The sequence below is a fragment of the Montipora capricornis genome, chromosome 8 (genome assembly GCF_036669925.1).
Source record: "Montipora capricornis isolate CH-2021 chromosome 8, ASM3666992v2, whole genome shotgun sequence".
NCBI classification, from domain to species: domain Eukaryota; kingdom Metazoa; phylum Cnidaria; class Anthozoa; order Scleractinia; family Acroporidae; genus Montipora; species Montipora capricornis.
The window spans coordinates 9358026-9374551 of record NC_090890.1 but is presented as its reverse complement, the minus strand read 5'-3'; the positions used below and the strand labels follow the sequence as shown (position 1 = coordinate 9374551).

Here is a 16526-nt window from a genome sequence, read left to right as displayed (position 1 = left end):
TGGGCAAGTGGCTGTGGGTTGTTTGTCTTAATGCTACAAAATATTGTATTTTTTACTTTTAGGGCTGTGTCACCAGTGGTTGTTGGAAGCATTTTGCATGGTCCATAAGTGAGGGCCTCAAGCTTGGCTTTCCCCTAAATGTGCATTTTGCCTTCACGTTGTTATCCGTTGGAAGTGTGCTGGCAATTGCGACAAGCTGTGTTCTTCCAGAGGGATTGAACAGGAGACAACCTGAAGATACAAGGGTGTAGGCAGCCATCAAATCTCTCCACTGGGCTCTGTTCTGAGTCAACACAAAAAAAAAAAGAAAGTCATATTCATGCACATTACAAGACAAGTGTGAAGTTAATTTTATCACAAGCAATGCTATAAAATAATTAATTAATTATAATCTCATCAGATAAAAGCAAACTTACAACTGATGAGACCTCCAAAGCAGTAAAATTCACAGTGCCTTTTCAGCTGTGACCCACATCATTGTGAGAAAAAAAAGTTAGAAATAATCATCATGATTATTTCAAAGAGGCTACTTTTAGTTAAACAATGGTTAACTTACGCAGGGTTGAGATTGCATCATGCTATTAAAAGCTAGAATAATTTCAAAATAGAGCCCAAATTTGACTGTTGGGGAAAGATTAAATGCCAGTGTGTGGACTTAACTTGCAGAATGTGGGAAAGAATATCACGGTACTGCTTTTTCAGCGAAGAAAACACTGAAACACGATGTATGGCAAAGAAATCTTCTTACAAACACTCCTTGAAAACTCAATTTCAGGTTCTGGAATACTACTTGAATACTCCTGGAATTTTATGGACAAAATCCAGCACAAGCCCTGATAAATGCTTCTTTCCTCAGCTCTTGCTTCTTTGACACTGTTTTTGACAGTGAGTGACAAGAACGTCATGCTAGCCTGTATCATCGTAATGGAAAAAACAATGTCTTCAGAACAATAGTTTACCATGGTTTATATGCAATGTATGTGAGCTAGCATGAAGTTAACACCCAATGAACGTCCCTTGAGTACTTTGATTGGTCGTGAACAATAGAACTTCGCTATTAAACTTTGTTGAAATAACTGATCCCAAATGTTTCAGGATCTATAGGTCACATATTATTTATGGTCATTTTCTGTAAAATATGAAAAAGTCATTATAAAATTAAGGTAGTTGGTTCTCCCCTGTTTTTATTCATCTTCAACAACAACTTTATTTATTGATTACTGTTTACAAGTTCTCCACCCAAATATAGCAGAGGTAAAAGTTGTAATCAAGTTGGGTAGAACAATAACAGAGATTTTGCTCAAGATTAAAAGTACGTAATTAATTTATTATTGAACTAAGCTTTTTATTTTAAAATCAGTCATCCCATCAGCATAACTGATAAATCCAAGGTGATAATCAATAGTCGATCATCACAAAACAGAGGTGGTGCTCTTGAAAATGTCCTGGATATTTAAAGAAATGAAATGCAAATGGAATCTTACTAGGATAATAATAATTGTGCAAATTGTCACTGAGCTCTGCATGCAGAAATGCCCAAGAAAACTTTGGAACAAAAGATCTTGAGAATAACAATTCTTCTAGAATATGGGTTGCTGAATTGGCCAATCATGGTATGACTGTATGTAGCATGAGAGGTACATAATTAACTCGTTCAAGTTTATGAACAATGCTTGTGAGATGGGGCCTACTAACAGTTTTTAGTATCACCCAACTAGTGGACTAATGCAAATCCTGCATTTTGATTGGCTACGCTACTAGAGGACTATTAGTAATAGTCCTTGAGTAGTGAAAAGCATGACACTATCTTTTGTTTTATTCCCAAATAACTATTTCTTCAACTTGCATTTGCTAACTTAATTATTGCCTTTTCTGTCCGACTAGTTGGGGGGACCCTTTACCCTCAAGGGGCCACGGGTCAATAGCCCATTCGGCTTCACCTCATGGGCTATTGACCCGTAGCCCTTGTGGGCTACGGGTGCGAGCTACGGGTCTAATTGTTAAATAGTCCCTATGAGATCAGATCTTGAAGTCTAATCATTTTGCAGAATGATGTAATCATGATAAAAGCAGTACTTTTAAAGTATTTTTAATACCCTGAGTGGTTCAGGCAGGTTGAACTTGGAACCTCCTGCATGGCAGCCCGAGGCTCAAGCAACGAAGTCAACCCATCAGTGGTTACTGGTATTGGCCAAAATCACTTAGGACCAAATTTGTGCACCCGGGGAACACTTTTTAAATAATTTGTGCAGAGAGATCGCTGAAGGCATTTTGACGAACTAGATTAAAGGTAATATTTAAAACGTAATATGTTGTTAATAAGGGCCTTTACCTTTTAACTTAAAACTATTTTTTGATATTGTGAAATTTTATTTCTATACGCACACAAAAAAATAAAATTTTATGTCAAAATCATCTGTAGATGGCATTTTGACTTAAGTTATCCATGGAGGGATTTAGAGAATTTAAGGGTTCTTCAAGAAATGCGCTGTCACCTATTTAAAGATGTCAGGCCAAGAAAAAGTCAACAGAAGTTGATTTGCTTCAAAATGTGAGGGATATAAATTATCAAGCTCTGATTAGTGTCTTAAAAATTCTCTGCCCTGTCCAAAAAGTGTCAAATACCTGGAATATTTATAAGGTCTCTGCACCCCCTGTAGTTTTGTTTTGAATTGCTTTTTCTTTCTTTTTTTTTTTTGGATGGCTCCTCATATGCTACGCCGAATGTGACAAAATACTAAGTCCGCTAAAAATAAAACAAGTCACACCATTTATAATCAAGTTGCCAACAATTAGCATCAATTTGTTTGTTGACCAAATCAAATTCCTCGCAATTTATGTCACTTCTCTTGTTGTGCAATTCATGTATTCAAGGCCCGCGCATCGAATGTCAAGCTCGATAATTTCACATTCAAGATGCTTGTTTTATAAATCAAGAAGGGAGAGAATAGCTTTTGATCAATTCTATTTTCGAGGGGGACTGAACACCTGTGGCAAAATGATTAAACGCGAGTAAGTGGCCGCTGAAAGTATCGAGGATCTTGGTCTACAGGCGAATCTTTCACTCAGCCCAAGCACAGGAATACTCGTTCCTCGCATGTCGCTATAACTTCACCCAGTTCCCGAAGTTGTGAAGAGTAACTCGCTCAGAGACCCAATTGCGAATGATCAGCAAAATGAAGCACATCTACAACAAGCAGTTTGAGTAACCAATATAATCCAGAAAATTATGGCTACAAAAACTGACAACAGGAGATATTAGGGAGTTTAAGAAACCAAGAAGGCTACGGCGACGAAAACGTTACTTCAAAGTATTGGCTTGAGCTATCCTAAGTGCTAAGTGTTTCAAGGCGTTTCCATCTTGTTTATGTTGTGTAAGATAGGCGAAGTATTCGATAACCAGAATCGTACGAACGGATTTGAAAAAACGAGAAAGAACAAAAGATTCACTGTTTGTTGTCCGTGTTGTCGTCAAAACCCGAAAATTGGTCATTTCACGTTGTTGTTTTGATGAGTACGAGAGAGAAATGCCTTACAAAAATGCGTGCCGCACGTGCAGCATGATAATTTCTTCCTCTTTTAGGGCCTGTTTAATTTATAAGAGGCGAGCCAGCCCTGTTAGACGGGCTGGCCCGGTAAAAGGGATGAAGTGTTTATATGGACGATTTCAGCCAGGTTTACCGGGATGAATTTTAGGAATTTGTTTACGTGTCTTGTAACCGTCAAAGTCACGCATGGGGTACCTGGTGAATTTTCTTGCTTTGACGTTCGAAACGAAAGGTTCATTTTAGCGCTAGCAAGTACGGAATGGCATTTTAAAACAAAAGATGCAAAAATAATCCCGTGATTATGCAAATCCGACTACGTTTTCAAGGCATTAACCCACACGTCATGAGAATTTTTCATCCCAGCAAACCGGGCTGGACCGTTTACATGAGAATTTTTCAGCCTGGCTTGCCGAGATGTCCGTGACTCAGACCGGGATCTCGGCAAGTGGGCCAGCCCGTTCCATAACGAAATCTGGAGCAAGGTCTCTGACCAGGCAATTTAAGGCTACATTCGACTTTGTATGGCTTTGGAGAGCACTAGTGGTGAATGACAGGAATGAATGAACAATTTAACACGTGTGGCTTGGGTGTGTGAATTGGTCAGCGGAGTTCCAAATAAAGGAATAACACACCTCAACACACTTTTCTACTTTATTTATTCTCCGAAATCGTCCCAAATAAATCGTATTCTTTTTAGAACCTTTTGATTGAAATTTCACATTTTTATTAGCTTTGATAGACGGGAAAAGCGGTCATACTTTGATCAATAACCGAGCAATGAACGGGAATGGGTTCGATACCGGGTTGACGTCACAAATTCTAAGTACAGTCTGTGAGGTCAACCCTGTATCGAACCCATGATTCCCTTTCACTGCTCGGTAACAGATCAAAGTATGACCACTTTTTCCGTCTTTCAAAACCCAAAAAAGTGAAATTTCAATCAAAAGGTTCTAAAAACAACACGATATATTTGGGATTACGGAAAAAAAAATAGGTAGAAAAGCGTGTTGAGGTGATAGTCCTAAACACAAACAACGCACCAAACAGCCCATAGGCACAAAAACCTAAACAACCATACACAGCGCTTCATAGCCCTAAACAGCTATACAACACAAATGACGCTACGTAGCCCTAAACACACATTCCATAGCACTACACACCCCTTGATAGGCAGTCCCACACAGTCCAAAACTAACGTACTAAAAAAATAATACAAATACAAGTTTCTTTCCTTAATTTAGTCCTTTCACGGGAACACGTGGGCCCAGCAAATTGACCCTGTGCCGAACTGTGTGGCTTCATAGCTCAATTGGTGGAGCTTTGCCCCGGCATTCAAGTGGTCATGGGTCGAATCCCGTTTCTTTATGTGTTTATGAGACAACTGCTTAAATTTTCCTGATAATTCAAAGATCACTTCAATCTTTCATGTATAACCCGCACTTCAAAATACACATTTCTTTCCATACTACAAAACACCACACTTCACCGTGGCAACGTGAAAAAATAGACGACTGTAACTGCCTACAAAGAATTCGTGGTTTTCGCATGAGGTCACTGCCGCCATGTTGGAGTCCCCAAACAATGAAATGGCGGCCATGTTGGAGTTCCGATCCAATCCTACGGGAATTGAACTGTATTGTTATGCAAACTTTTTCTTTTGTTTTCGTTGAAAAGCACCTGTTGATCTTGTGAGTGAAACCCAAGAATTGGCTGCGAGGTATGGAGTCTCGAAACTTTATGGTGTACATCTTGGAAAGGTCGTTTTTCACCACGTTACCACGGTGAACTGGTCTTGTCCATCCAGGAAATTCTTGCCCAAATTATAGCGGACTGCGCTACAGCGTCTACCCGAAGGAAACTGAAATCTCCGATAAATCCGATATTTCGGCAAAACGTCTCGCCGGCTTTGGGCTAGCCTAGGGAGTTTCACAAACATTTTCGAAAGGAAAGCACTGTTTCAATCGATTCTTGAGTGCATTTCATGGGAACAGAAACATTCCGACCTTATTTCTGTCATTGTCTGTTCAAAAGGATGACCTTTTCAATGACGAGACTGTAGTATCACTTCGCTATTTCTTTTCTTGCGGTAAACAAGTTTAAAGCTCAGCCTTTCAGAATAAAGGGATCGCAGTTTTAGAAAGTTGGTATAGATGGACTGGTTGTGAAACTAAGGAAACTACAAAGGCGAAAACAGTGAAATCGCGCTTCATTTTAATTTGATCATGACCATGCACAATCTTTTGTCATCAGTTCACAACTTAGTTTTAAATAAATTGATTCGCCTTTTGTAAAAGAATCCAGGTGACCCTCGGATTCTATATCCCAGCACATGGATTTACGGATCCCGAATCCCAAGTCGTGGAAACCGGATTCCAAACTCACAGCTGGTTCTGGCGAAATGGATCCTGGATTTAATAACAATACAATACAATCAGAAACCCATAAGGGCTGAAACGTGTAACGGCCCCTTGTGTGCTGGGAAACAAGCTTCTGAATATTCAATTTGCTAAGTACCATATTTGGAACAACAAGAGCAAGGGGTTTCCAAATATGGTACTTAGCACTGAAACATTCAACCAATCAGTTCGCACCGAATATTCGAAAGCTGTGAACGCGCGTTACACGTTTCAACCCTTGTGGGTTTCTGATACAATACAATTCGATTTGTATGGCGCATATTCCATAAAATGTTCATATGCGCTGTTTACATTACGTCGTTAAAAAACTACATAAAATAATTAACAAAAAATAGATGATTATTATTGACTATTTATAAGCCTGAGTAAACAGGTAGGTTTTTAAAAGTTTCTTAAATACGTCAAATGCAGTTGCATCGAAATCTAAAGATTCTGGATTGTGCACAATCGATTCCGGATTGCATGCACGCCCTGAATTCCGGATTCCAAAGCCTCACAGTTACCGGATTCCTTCACATCGGGCGAAATTAATCGAAACTTTTGATTGGCTGTCTTTTAGAAAAAATGGGCGGTCTATGCATAATCGGGGCCAAAACAGCGAACAAGAACATAAGACGAAGAAACTTGTCGAGTTTCCTAACCACATATTCACTATGGAGTGACGCATGAAGGCGCGAAACAGGCTTCTAGAATGATAATAAAGAACAAAAAAAAAAACTAATTTATTCTACCGTCACCTTGCCCTTTCACACAAGCACAATTCAAAGTAAAGATATTTCAAACATTTCAAGGCACATCTGCCGTACTTGCTTTTGCTGTGGAGAGAGATGCCATTTCCTATGAAACTTGATTTCAAATCTTTAAAAGTCATGTGCCCAGCTTCTTCCTGAAAATTGTCAAGAATTCCAGACGATTTTTGAAGTCAACTATTGGTGTGGCGCGTTTGAAGCTTAATATAAATGGGATTCAATGAAAAATGACGGAGAAAGTTGCAAGTACACCAGTGGTTGTTTGTCAGTCGACTTTAGCTGGTTCAAGAAAGCGCTACAATAAACAAGACGAGACTAAGGTCATGTCCAGCTGAATGTCTAAATTCGAAAATACTTCCTCGTGGTTTTCAATGGCTTGTCAGTATGGACTTGTAATTGCTAAAGTGGTGAGTGAAGCCTTGTTTATGCTATGTTACAACATAAGAATGCATGAAAAAGTACACGGAGTTTTCCTAATAAGTTTTGTTGCCGCACAATATTCAATGATTTACGCAGCAGAAACTTCATATCGTCTTCAAAATACAGATCATCATCATCCAGCTCACGGAGTAACTAAGTACCAATGTTTGCCTTTAAAGGAAGTTAAAAAAGCCAACTCATACTGTACACAGATATCACGGAAGACTTGAATTTCTACCCATGTTGTTTCAACATATTTATTGCATAAAATCTCTACCTTCCACTACAAGGGGTTTTTGGTTCCAAACATCAATGTTTTTGTCGGCTGTTGATTTTCATTTCTTTATTCGTGGTCCAAGAACTTCGTAAATGTTTCACCTTCTATTGAGGGATGACTCAAGGCAAGGCAAGGCATTCAAAATAAAACCGATAAGATCACCCGTTTGATCAACGTATGCCAGTAACAACATCTTCCAAGGTAGCCAACAACTGAGGGCGTATGGAAAAGTGGGAACGGAACGGAACGGAACGGAACGGAACGGAACGGAATCCGGAAAAAACAGAAACTCAAAATCTCTTCAGTTACAATAGTCCACTAAGAAAATAGTGAGAAAAAACACTGCAGTTTTCCATATAACCGTGAAATGTGATAAGGAGTGGGGGCAGTTACTGATTAAATATAGCCCTTGGAAAATCATGTGTGCTCATTGGGATAAAAAAAAGGGGAAATATTCTGTAACTGTAATCTTTCATTTTTGAATCTGCACCTTTTTTCGTTCAGTTCTAAAGTGAACAAAAATATATGTCCCTTTAATCTGGCGGTATTTACAAATAAAAATTTCTAAAAAAAATCCTTAACGGCTGAGTGGAGACGATGACATCCACTCGATCAAGGGCATCTATAGAAAACACAAGAAAACAGCTCAATATTATGCTGATTCCTTTGGGTAAGCAAAGCACACTCTTCCCCAGCGTCCAAACACGTGATAAAAACATTGATGGTGTCATTGCCCCTTAAGTATACTAAACTTTAGCTACTCCAGAGCGATCTGTTATTCGATGACCCCAGAATTGGAACAAAAATTCTCCAGTTCACGTTACTGTCAGCCCACGCGCATGTGTTCAAAGAAGGAGCAAGGAATCACAGCATTTTGCATAGAAACGAACAAAGACAGTAAATTTATGCGTTAAGCGCATTCCCATGTTATTAAAAATAAAGCTAAAATAGACTTGCCTGTAACTCTATGCCAATTTTGTAGTTCTTTTCACTAAAAATATATTAAGAGAATATTTTGACCAGTCTGAGGAGCGCAAAACCCTAGTCAAAATCAAATTAACTGTTGGATCACTGCAAAAAGGAGAGCAAAATCGTATTCTGTGACAGATAAGTCAGTGTTCAGTTACAGTTTGCCCCTTATAATATGACATAAAACTGTAAAAAAAACTGTCAATTAAAGCTAGGAGAACATTGTGTCTAATGTTCCAGTGGCTTGTTCTTGGAGCTATCAAAGAGACATCTGATGCACAGAGTTTGTAGTTGAAGTTGCACATTAAAGTCAGTGGGAAAGCAACACCTCTCTTCATGCCGCCTGTTTCCTAAAACAAATATTGAATAAGGAAGGATGGCCAAAAGATGCCACCAATGGGACCCCAAGCTGGGTGGAGAGTTTCGCGCGCTCCACTTGGTGCTTGTTCCACACTCGCGTTTCCCGAGACCCACATAGCCGTGATGATCAACCAATCCCAGGTCATGCCCAATACAATCTAACGGGTCATTGCACACAGGTACAGTTGTCAACTTTGTTGAATACAGGCTGAATACAGTTCAGCAGCTTACTGTATCGTGACTGTTAGGATGTTACAGGAACCATAACCGGGTCGCTGTCTGAGAGTTCATGGCTGGCGTCAGAGGACCGTCTGTGTTCAAGCTGGGGTCACTTAGATCTAGTTTCACTTGCAATGCTACTAAACAATATGAACATGCCTGCTAACATACAATATTCCCAAGCCAAGGAGGTGTTGCTTTGCAGTGGAGTGTAAAAAAGGAGTGTCATTCCATGATGTCAGATATATGTAATTTCCCTGATTAAAAAGCACCGGGCTAATGTTGACAATATGGGAATCAAACCCAGCTGTTCCTGCAAATTTTATTGAAAGATGGGTTTGGTTTTAAAAACAACAAAATTTGAGCATTTTACCAGTTTGCTGTGATATTACAAGCGACTGCTACTAGTGACAAAGTGTCAATGTGCATGGACTTTGCTAATGATCAGCCTGGTGATAACTTCATCTGTTGTTGAAACCACCCAGCAGAAAATGGACAATACCGTACATTATCTGATCATCACAGATTGGAATGTACCACAGACTCATACAAGCATCACTAATCACAGCAACGTTTATCTGCAAAACATGCAAAGTGTGTGTACATCAATATCTGAATCAATTATGGAAAGAAATACTCTTTGAGTCAGTCAACAGCTCTCCTCACTATAGTTTATAATAAATGTATACCTTATTGCTTTGTAGTTAAAACTGCAACCTTCATGTTCTCACTGCTGAACTGAAAAATGAGCGCGAAGGAGAGGCTGAAGTGAGAGAACTTTTCAGATGTACATGTAAATTATTTCCTCTGCATGAGACTTCATCCAAGGTTCGTTCCAGTCCAACAGTGAGAATATAAATATTCTAAATAAGCCCTATTGAATGAGAGCAAAAGCATCATGGCTGTTCTTAACTTTGTTTTGGGATGCACTAGTGTTAAGAACACATGCTATGCTAATAGCAAGAACATTACACTACCTTTGTACATATCTGTAGAGAATTCTAATCGAATTAAAAGCTATTAACTGTTGGATCTCTTAAGGAGAGGACTTATAGTATTGTGTGACACCATCAGTAGCCATTCAGTTACACTTTGTCCTTTATAATATGACATAAACTGAGAAAATTAAAAAACTGCTAAAGCTAGGAGAACATTATGTGTGTAATGTTCCAGCGGCTTGTTCTTGGAGCTATCAAAGAGACATCTGATGCACAGAGTTTGTAGTTGAAGTTGCACATTAAAGTCAGTGGGAAAGCAACACCTCTCTTCATGCCGCCTGTTTCCTAAGACAAATATTGAATAAGGAAGGATGGCCAAAAGATGCCACCAATGGGACCCCAAGCTGGGTGGAATCAAACCCAGCTGTTCCTGCAAATTTTATTGAAAGATGGGTTTGGTTTTAAAAACAACAAAATTTGAGCATTTTACCAGTTTGCTGTGATATTACAAGCGACTGCTACTAGTGACAAAGTGTCAATGTGCATGGACTTTGCTAATGATCAGCCTGGTGATAACTGCATCTGTTGTTGAAACCACCCAGCAAAAATGGACAATACCGTACATTATCTGATCATCACAGATTGGAATGTACCACAGACACAGCAACGTTTACCTGCAAAACATGCAAAGTGTGTGTACATCAATATCTGAATCAATTATGGAAAGAAATACTCTTTGAGCCAGTCAACAGCTCTCCTCACTATAGTGTATAATAAATGTATACCTTATTGCTTTGTAGTTAAAACTGCTTCCATTCTTAAAAAACAGATATCAGTTTTGCAAGCATGTTACTAAAGTTTTCTGTATAGTATCGGAACTTGCTGCTGCTATAGTGATATAGAACTTTTGATAATGTGTAATTCATCAAAATAGGTTACCTTAGTCATAATTACACCTGTCCTTGAATGCTCACAGTAAAAATTTCCAATACATTATGTGGTCATCACAGAATTGGCAACATTCATTTTCTCACTGTTGCACTGAAAAATGAGCACAAAGGAGAGCCTGAAGTGAGAGAACTTTTTAGATGTACATGTAAATTATTTCCTCTGCATGAGACTTCATCCAAGGTTCGTTCCAGTCCAACCGTGAGAATATAAATATTCTAAATAAGCCCTATTGAATGAGAGCAAAAGCATCATGGCTGTTCTTAACTTTGTTTTGGGATGCACTAGTGTTAAGAACACATGTTAATAGCAAGAACATTACATTACCTTGTACATATTTGTAGAGAATTCTAATCAAATTAACAGCTATTAATACGATAACTGCATCTGTTGTTGAAACCACCCTGCAAAAGTGGACAATACAGTACATTATCTGATCATCACAGATTGGAACATACCACCCACTCATGAAGGCATCACAAATCACAGCAAAGTTTGTCTTCAAAACATGCAAAGTGTGATGAACCAATTCCTTTATCATCTAACTGGTCATTGCACAGGTGCATGTACAGTGTACAGTCACCTTTGTTGAATACAGGATAAAAAGTCAGTTGAGCAGTGCTCTGTATTGTGGCTGTTTAATAGGATGTTACAGGGACCATAGTCGGGTCGCTGTCTGCCCGTACGAAAATATCAAACCTTTAATACGGTAGACTAATTAAGGCCTAGTTTTTGAAATATGAATAGGGCCAGATCAGACCTGAAAGTAACCTTACCAGCGAAGCTTGAACAGAGCCGAATAAAACCTTACAGTAACCTTAAAACCATTAGCCTTAAATAACTTAAATTCGTAAGCCTTCAAAGCCTTAAGAATTTAAGGCATTAACATTGAAAACATTCAGGCCTAAATGAGGCCACAAGAGAGCCTTATAATTACCGCTCTAGTGCCCAAGTGGCGATTGAATTAAGTACGATACGTTAGATTTGCTATTGACGAAATTTTTAGGCCTACAGACAGCCTGAATCAGGCTGTAAACTGTCGCAAACGAACAATTTTACAACGATCTATCGAATTACAAAGCACCTTACCGCACGATCGACAAACATTTTACTTCCATCCGCGATCCGTCCACGACTGTTCTCTACTTTAAAAAACAGGAACAGCACATACCTTGAATAATGGCTAATTCTTCATTTTCTCATCGTAAAGCCTTTGTTAAATCTTTTCCATCCGCGTCATATGAGCTAAAAGTACTACATGAAGAACTGGTTTTCTGAATGATCGAACGTATCATTCAACATTCAATGCATGGTTGAGGAAAAAACTAAGAGCAGAATTTCTTCCCAAAACACTGACCCCAGGTCCATTGACCCCTCTGCGGACTGGGTCCACGGACTGCTCATGACCGGTACACGGACTACCCCTACGGACCCCCAATACGGACCACCAAATGATTCTCTGCAGTTGGAAAATGGTGCGCGATCAGTGTCCATGCCGTGAAAGCCATGGAGAAAAGTCGGGCGATTTCATTCATTTGCTCGGGTTTATTCCCTGGATCTGCGCATTTTAATACCTTAATGCGTCGTAGAAAGCAGACTGTTTGGGCAGCAAATTTTATATCCCGCTTCGCACCAATTCACAAACAGATGTCGTGGACCTAGCACGCTTGTGCGGCGGGCTCCGCAAACGTCTACTCTCGCAAAAAAGAAAATGCGACTACTGATAGTCGGTGAGTAAATTTCAAAGTATTTTAAGCAACATAAAGCCGTTAATCATTGTAAGCTCGAATTAATCATGTACTAGCACAATTCTTGGATTACAATAATTTACAGTCTAATGCAAATTTAAATTAATTGTTTTCTTGGGTCAGAATTATGGCTTGTGCTGCGGGCTCCCCAAACGTCAACTAAGCATGAGCTGCTATTTTTTTGTAATAGGGAACTTTGTGGAAAAAAACAAATTATAGTTATGATGAGGCTCCTGTCAGGCTTCAGAGCAGCTGCTCGGATTTCAATGCGACCGTGTTAAAGTCAAAGCTAAATTCAGGCCAGAAGGCTCGAATATCCGCATAAATTTCTCGCTCTATCGGTTAAGCCTTAAAAAATCCTGTTAGGCGTGTCTCTGGCTCAGTTCGTGCTATGATAAAGCAATTAAGGTCACATTCAGGTCTGGATATGGCTCGTTCAGGCCTGAAATTTTCGTACGGGTGTGATTACGTGGGAAAGATGTTGACCAACATACAATTTGGACTAACAATAATATTATTTGCTTTCAACAATTGGGCTGAAATCTGAAACAGAGGGTTTTATAATTGCTGCCAAAGACCAGGCCATCAAGACCAAATGTTACCAAAGGAAAATACTTATAGATGGCACAGATCCAACATGCAGGATAGGTGGTCAATTCCAGGAAACTGTTAATCATAGTGTGGCAGAATGCCCTGAACTAGCCATGTCTGAATACATTCAAAGATACAACAAGGCTGCCACATAGCTGCACTGGAATATCAGTTCAAGATTTAACATTAGCACTAAAGAAAGATGGTACGAACACGAGCCGCAAACGGTGTCAGAAGGAAATCATATAACAGTTCTATGGGACATGCCCATATCAGACAGATCGTGAGATAAAAGCCAACAGACCAGACATTGTCATCAAAAACCAAAAAGAAAAAAAGTTGCTTACTCATCGACATGTCCATCCTGATTGACAAGAACACCTCAGTAAAAGTAATAGAAAAACTATCTACTTTAGGTACGTGTACGAAGACCTTGAAATTGAGATCGAATGGATTTGGGGAATGAAAACCACAACAGTGCCAGTGGTGAATTAGGGGCCCTGGAACATATAAAGAAAGGGATGGAGAAATATATCCAAACAATTCCAGGGAACATCCAAATCAGAGACCTACAGAAGATTGCACTGCTTGGAACATCTCACATCCTAAGAAACTGCCAACTGGTTGGCTCACTTGGTTGAACATAGGAACTTCATGCTTGAGGTCACGGAATCAAAAATTCCAGCCAGACCAACATTCAGGGTCTTCAAATACAGTAACTGAGGAGAAAGTGCTGCCTTTGTGATCACATCTGCAAAGGGTTGGACTTTGTAGTCTTCTCGGATGAGGACAATAAACCATAGGCCCCATCTCACAACCTTTAAATGTTCATAAAAATGTGGGATGTAAAAGAACCCACACACTTGTCGCAAAGAGAACGGCATGGAGTCCTGGTGTTGTAGTCAGGCATCATTTCCTTCATTCTTGGGTTGGGCGAGATTGCTAATGGACTGATAGAGGCTGCTAGCGGCGCCTGTTGTGCTGAGGTCCGGTCTCAGCCATAGATTGATAACTTGTAAAGCACATTTCAATATGCACTTGGAAAATGCACTATATAAATCCATAACCATCTCATCATTTTCATTTTATCCATCAAATAGACTTCTAATGCATCCTAACCCTAGCCCCAAGGATTGGGCCTGATTAATAATGCTCTATCATGGTTTCAGGTAAAAGGAAATTAATAATAATATTATAATAATCATAATAATAATCACTCAAGGTTATTTAGCTGAGCACGAGTGCTCTACTAATGGGGGAGACCACAAATTAACTGAAATCAGAACAAATAAGATGTTGCTTTTTGAAAGTTTAGAGGGTGAACAAATTTATGTCATATGCGATAAATAATTGTCCCAACTCTAGGAATAAAGTTGTGGGGCATACTGGTGGTGGGTTTTGTTGCTCATTGACAACTGTGTCTTTTTATATACACTGAAATTATTACAGTGAAACCGGTTGCTCATTCGTGCACCACTTCGCAATAATTTCACACAATGTTGGGGTTTTGATTGGCACTTTGCTCTGAGCAATTTGAAGGTTCAAATTTTGCAACTTACATATAGTTAAAGTACAGTGGTATGCCTCGAACTGTAATTACTTTGTACACCTTCTTTGTAGTCGTTTTCAAATTATTGATTGAACTAAAATATTTTGGAACGCCCTTCAAAATGCATTTGAAATGATTAATTTCTTCGAAGGAAGTTTACGTCAGGAATCCAGTATTGGCGAAGGGAGATGTTGTATTAAATGGACTTTCACCACATAATTTTCAGTTTTCGCAGAAAACCAGTTGTGCTTAATGCTAAGAAATTGTGGTGTTGAATTGAAATTTCTATATTTATTTATTTACTGATTAAGTATGAAAACATACATGGTGGAATCAACAATATGACATAGCAGGCGCGGATCCAGGGGAGGTGAAATGGGTGAATTTTCACCCCTCTTTTTCTGAGCCCCTATTCTTGCAAAGACCTCAAACACCTCAACCAGGCTTTGGTTCTATTACATTATTACAAAAATTCACCCCCCATTTCAAAATCCTGGATCCGCGCCTGCATAGGTCCCCTACGAGGTTAACCACCAATTTCAACCCCTTTACAGTCCTAAATTAAATTCTTGTGAGTTTTGTGTTAGGTCCATGAAGGCATATTTGAGACATCATGAACAGTTTTCAATTGACTTCACAGAACTTGCGATAATTTAACAACCTCTCTCTTCCACCTTTCCTTTGCAGAAAGAAGACACTGTGGAAAGAGGGGACAAGTCATTTATTTAGAGGGTGGGGAGGCTGGTAAAAAGAGGAAGAACACCATTGAGCTTATTAACAATAATTTATTTTAGCATATACTAAAACAGTGGATAGCGTTTAAGGTGTGCGCTGATTGGCAACTCAAACTCCAGATATCCTTTGCTATTCACCTCCGAGCAATTCGCGTGGAATTTGCAGCTGAAAATGTTGTAATATTTGCAGAAAACAAATCAGTTAAAATTATCTTTTTGTGCTATATTATCTCGCTGTTTTAGTATATACTAAAACAACTCTTCACCTCAGTGTTGGTGGTAAATATCTGCCACTAGCCACCTCCACTTCACAGAAGTTGCGATGATTTAACAACCTGATTGTCTCTTCCGCCTTTCCTTTGCAGAAAGAAGATGCTGTGGAAAGAGTGGGACAAGTCATTTATTTAGAGGGTGGGGAGGCTGGTAAAAAGAGGAAGAACGTCATTGAGCTTATTGGAGAACGGGCAGGCCACAACCGTTTCTATGGCTTGTCTGGATGGATAGGGTCGGATAAGCTTTAAAAGCACTTGTCGTTGAGAACTGCTTCAAAAATTCTCAGATGAAAGAAAAAAGAAAAGAAAGGAACTTTTTTAAGTGTCTTGTCGTTCTATTGCTGGAGCACTAATTGGGGAGACTGAAACTGAAATTGACAATTAGACATTTGATACAACTGGTACGTCAAGAATATTCCACACGTATTTTATAAGTGCTCCATGCCGCTTCAGAAGCTCCCATTCTGGCATCATAAAGCTGGAATGGTGGGTAGAGGAAAGCCTTTGAAAGAAAACAAGGGCGAGAGATGATTTCACACTACCAGATACGCAAACCGTGGTTTATGGGGAAACCGCCCGAAGCGTTAAAAGTTGAGGTCATCTCTCTTACCGTTCTGAAGATATCCCAAGTCCTATTAATGACATTTAAGTAAGTTTTCCTTCAGAAAAAATGCAGTCAGCTAAGTTTTTCATTAACAGGACTGGACGGCTCAACACTTATAAAAAATACTTCCTAAAATAACCGGAACGAACTTACGTTCCCGTTGCTCTAGAATTACCCAGAATC

At 39.2% G+C, this 16526-nt stretch overlaps 1 protein-coding gene and 2 long non-coding RNA genes across 15 annotated transcripts in view; 2 read left to right on the top strand and 1 right to left on the bottom strand.

The window, feature by feature from the left end:
* LOC138059671 (uncharacterized) overlaps positions 1-2415 on the top strand; it is a 16888-nt gene extending 14473 nt beyond the window's left edge. For all 13 annotated transcript variants that reach the window (XM_068905289.1, XM_068905283.1, XM_068905277.1 and 10 more), the window contains one exon: positions 63-2415. The gene's annotated coding sequence lies outside the window, so the exon portion shown is untranslated. The remainder of the gene's footprint in view (positions 1-62) is intronic.
* Positions 799-12199, bottom strand: LOC138059672 (uncharacterized). Its single transcript, XR_011134234.1, has 5 exons — positions 12017-12199; positions 11173-11249; positions 10388-10571; positions 9333-9537; positions 799-911 (listed from the first exon to the last, which is right to left on the bottom strand). It is a non-coding gene; the product is annotated as an uncharacterized lncRNA (long non-coding RNA).
* A 268-nt stretch (positions 12200-12467) lies between these two features.
* LOC138060431 (uncharacterized) lies at positions 12468-16127 on the top strand. Its single transcript, XR_011134350.1, has 3 exons — positions 12468-12575; positions 15421-15477; positions 15833-16127. It is a non-coding gene; the product is annotated as an uncharacterized lncRNA (long non-coding RNA).
* Positions 16128-16526: the final 399 nt, after the last annotated feature.